Raw genomic sequence first — 4,813 nt, 5'->3', positions numbered from 1 at the left:
ACATCATCCGCCGCCATGGCCTTCAATTTCACTGTTACGCCGATGATACCCAATTACACATCACCACCACAGCCATTACTCCTGCCATCCTATCCACTCTCACCAACTGTCTCACTGACATCAAAACCTGGATGGACCACAACTTCCTCAAACTCAACGGAAATAAAACTGAAATTATCATCTTCGGCCCAAAAATCATCATCCCCACCTCCCAGAACTTCTCACTTTGCATCGATGGTCACTCTGTCACTCCCTCCCCCCTGGTCAGAAACCTTGGCATCATCATGGCCCCCACGCTCTCCTTCAAGTCACACATAAACAGCGTCAGAAAAACATCCTTCTTCCACCTCTGCAACATTGCACGCCTTCGACCCACTCTTTCATCCTCAGCTGCCGAAACACTAATCCACGCCTTCATCACTTGCAGACTCGACTATTGCAATAGCATTCTGTATGGCCTCCCCTCCACTATTCTTCAAAATTTGCAATATGTACAAAACTCTGCTGCCTGACTGCTTACTAACTCCCCCTCCAGAGAACGCATTACTCCCATCCTCCGTCAACTTCATTGGCTTCCAATAAAACAACGCATCAATTTCAAGATCCTCCTCACTACCTACAAAGCGCTAAACAACTTTGCACCCTCGTACATAACAGATCTCCTCCATCGCCAATCCCCCACTCGCCGCCTCCGCTCCGCTGATGCCAACCTTCTCACTTCCATCACCAAGACCAAGTATCGCACCCTGGGGGACAGAGCCTTCGCCATCGCCGCCCCTACCCTCTGGAACTCCCTCCCCCTGGCCATCCGAAACTCTTATACACTCTGTTCATTCAAAAGTCGACTTAAAACCTATCTCTTCAGGACCGCCTACAACATTTGACAAATCACCCTCCGCCATCTTCAACTATCTCCCGCTCTCTTAATGTGTTGCCTATTGTTGTGGTGTTGTTTATTTTTTCCCTTTTATTTGATTGTCTGTATTGTCTGTATGCATTCCTTTCTTATTTGTAAAGCATCTTTGAGCATTTAGAAAAGTGCTATAAAAAACTGATCAATTATTATAATTATTATTATAACAATAATTAACCCCATAATACAATACAGGTAGGCTCCAATGGATTATAGTTTATTGTACTTATCTATGAGCAGTGAAATATGGAGTTACAACTTACATTTTATTAGTAAAAGAAGCAAAACTATTTATTTCAACAAAAAAAAGTTGCATCCTAAAAAAAATCTAAGATTTAGCTATATCGGTACAGATAGCACTCGACAATGCTTGTTTTGCTGTAAGAACATATAGCAAACACAAACAAATACTTTATATGTGGAACAACAGCTCTGGCAGCAACTCACTGTTCAACCCCCGGCTGTTAGGAATACAAAACATAACTTGTGGTCTTTTTTAATTTAAGTAGACAGATCATCATCATGAATCTCAGAACCGGTGCCGTTACATGCCCAATCTCTGATTCTGACCTTTATTTGATTATACCTCAGAGGTAGGTTTATAAAGAAACAAACCGTCTGAGACTGACCCAAGTGTAACAAATAGTCTATGAAACAAATATGATTAAATATAACATAGAATTTATATAGAAATATACTTATGATATAATTTATTATTTTCTTCATTGCCAAATGTGTCAATTATGTACTATATTTGCCATTCTTGGCATATGGCATTGAACTGTCAAATTACCTAAAGGAGCTCATACTGCAAGGCTGAACATAGTTCATTTATTTAGTTAAGTGCTTTCTTTTGCACTTTGAGTTTCCACTTTCGGTGATCATGAAATAAATATGTTTAAATTATATTTGGTTAACAATGCTCAGCAGTGGAAATTATAAATTTCTCAAATTCTTCTTACCATTATCGGAATGGGTGCTGATTTATAACTAACTAACTAACTACTAACCTAAGCATGTTGATGTCATTGGTCATGGGAATAATTCAACACAAGGTAACAATATAGGAGTAAAAAGTAACTCCATCTTCAACATAAGACAAGACATGAGGGTACTATGTACTGGACAACATTCCTTTGATGACCGTCAACAAGAAAGGCAAACAAAATGCAGTTGTGATGGTCATTTTCAGAGTCGGTCCTCCTGAGGTGCTGGTTGCTGTTAAAGTAACCAAACGCATTGTGTTACAGCCCATATGTCTGAATTACATCTGAATAAGTACAAAACCATTTGTAAAATGAATTGTAGCTTTTATGAGAAGTTATCCTCTTGAACCATTTCTTCTTGATCCCATCCTTTCTGATTTAAAATTAAGTCAATACTTGGGTTTTATGTTTTTTTGATTAAATATATCTCTTCAATAAGAATGAAGGGAGGGTACACCGAAATAAAAAGAGCACATTGCCTTCTGCTGAGAGAAGATATGTTTTTATAGCCAGGACTACTGTTATTACTGTCAAATTGTAATGCTTGTGTTAAATTTACTTGTGGAAATAGTAGAAACGTTCACATCGAGGTCGATGATCCCTGAGATGATCACGTCCCGCAGTGCCTGCTCTACCAGCATTCCAGTCGGAACAACTGTTTTGTTCTGGTAGACCATACTCATAGCCACACGGATTGAGCCATTACTACGAATGAAAACGAAAATTAACCAAAAATAAGTAGCCTAAACGTTTTCCAAATTTCTAATTAGTTAAAAATGAAATAATATAATAATGCTGAAAAATACACATATATAATAAACAAAGCAACATTACATTTTCGGGGAAGAGTAAAATTCTTACCTGAAAGACCTGATTACACATCGGGAATAAGTGAGTGGAAATATGGCTCTATAGCCTTTGTTTACCTAAGGTCAATAATAAAGCACATTATAGGTATTGAACATGAACTGCATTGAAATAAATTATTTCTCTAAGGCAAATGTAATCAAAATGCCTAAACATTATTATCTCACCTCTCTTGTGACTTCCATAGCCAGGCTCTGATATGCTGTGGAAGTCGGATCCGACATAGAGATTTCAAATGAGCGTCTCAAACTGAATGTCAAAGATGATGTCCCTTCGCCTGCTGTAGGAGGCTGTGTGGAGTCCGGTGTAGTCGTTTTTTTTGTTGGTACTGCAGTACTCGTCGTTTCAGCCGGATCCACTCTTGTTATAATTGTTAAAACTGTAGACGTGTTTTAGGGAGAGGACTATCAAAACCATTGTTCTTGTCGGTGACAATTCATTATACAGTGTGTGTGTGGTGTGTGTGTCTGTCTATATATATATATATATATATATATATATATATATATATATATATATATATATATAAAAAGATAGACTGTTACTTACCAATAAAGATGAATCCATATGTGTCCATATTCATTTGTATTTTAATCTAAAGGATTGTACATAAATATTCGATTAGAGATTAGATCCCAATTTGAAATGAGTTGGTTGGTTTTGGTTTGTTGATTGTTTTCTTGGTGAATATGTTTTTTAAACTGGGACAGTCTCCAAGACTGACATTTGAATATTCCGGGAAATCTGTCCAGGCAATTTGCCAGCTCAAAACCTAGTAACATTTACAGTCATATACACGTGAAGGGTTAAATTGTCTGACAACACAGTATCACTCCGAGTTGGTCAAAAATCGACGCCTTTTGGGGGCTTTTGGCGTTAAATGCTGACGCAAAGGGTGCGTCTTCATTCGACGCAGGTGGTTTTCAACTCCTTCTCAAATCCCCCCACGGTGATATCTGACGCCCAGGGAAAGCACTCCCGCAAATCTTTTTTTCTCCTCCGATTGGTTATTTAATATGGCAGTGAAACAGGTTAGGGTTAGGGTATTAGTGGTTAGGTTTAGGGTTACGCACTTCTCAGCCGCGGAGGGTTAGGGTTAGGGTTAGGGTTTGCCGCGGAGGGATTACATTGTAATGAGTTGAAAACCCCCTGCGTCGAATGAAGACGCACAAGGACACCCATTACGATTTCCCGTTGAGCGAGTCAAATAATCCCTAGATTAAATGGAATCGGGGACTGTTCAGCTGAACGCGCCAATGTTTTTTTTTTCTTTTTTTTCGGATGGTCCGATAACATTAGTAACATCAATACAGCTTTTATTCTTTCAAACAAACTACTTTTTCTGGACAGATTCCAAATAAGGGAGCTCCTCTCAGTCCAAGAGTTGTATGGCCTAGCCTATGAAAAACCTATTGACTGACCTGTTGATGTGTAAATGCTCCAGCGATAGCGTTGGGATGCTTTCACCCTAAGTGATCCAACCAAATATTTATTGTTCTTTCGTGTCCCTGTTTCTCCTGAGATCTGTCTGCAACTAATTCGACGCAATTAGAGTGCCTCTTGAAAATCAGGATTGTATATTAGGTGTAGTCTGCCTGTCTTAGTTAAGCCAATCAGCTGTCTTGAATGTTGCACCTCTGGGAGGTGACCTGTTTAGTTTAACGCACCCAACACACACACACACACACACACACACACGCACACACACACACACACACACACACCTGGAAACGCATACAATTATTAATGTAGGATGTCAATAAACGGTGTCAATCCGTTGTTACATAACAACATTATAATAGTCAATAAACATAGAACTTGATCTATGTTAAAACAAAATCTGGATCTTTACGACCACATCACATTGTGGAATTATTATGGTATAAAATGTATCTCATCTCATTTAAATCTTAAGTATTGACTTGTTTGAATCTCATTGTTGTTTTGATTGGAGTAATTATAATAAAAAGTATTAAGGATACGAATGCATCGTTTTTTAATTGAAAATGTTACTCATCATTTATTTGTTATGTTATGTGCTTATGTT

General features: G+C 38.4%; 1 long non-coding RNA gene across 1 annotated transcript; it reads right to left on the bottom strand.

The window, feature by feature from the left end:
• Positions 1 to 1,235: 1,235 nt before the first annotated feature.
• On the bottom strand, positions 1,236 to 4,299 carry LOC307070988. Its single transcript, XR_013811604.1, has 6 exons — positions 4,188 to 4,299; positions 3,316 to 3,361; positions 2,934 to 3,145; positions 2,761 to 2,825; positions 2,459 to 2,604; positions 1,236 to 2,131 (listed from the first exon to the last, which is right to left on the bottom strand). It is a non-coding gene; the product is annotated as an uncharacterized lncRNA (long non-coding RNA).
• Between the last annotated feature and the right edge of the window lie 514 nt (positions 4,300 to 4,813).

This window comes from Pollachius pollachius, assembly GCF_949987615.1.
Source record: "Pollachius pollachius genome assembly, chromosome: 2".
Taxonomy (NCBI): Eukaryota; Metazoa; Chordata; class Actinopteri; order Gadiformes; family Gadidae; genus Pollachius; species Pollachius pollachius.
The sequence above is the reverse complement of the archived record's forward strand: the minus strand, read 5'-3'. Positions and strand labels throughout refer to the sequence as shown.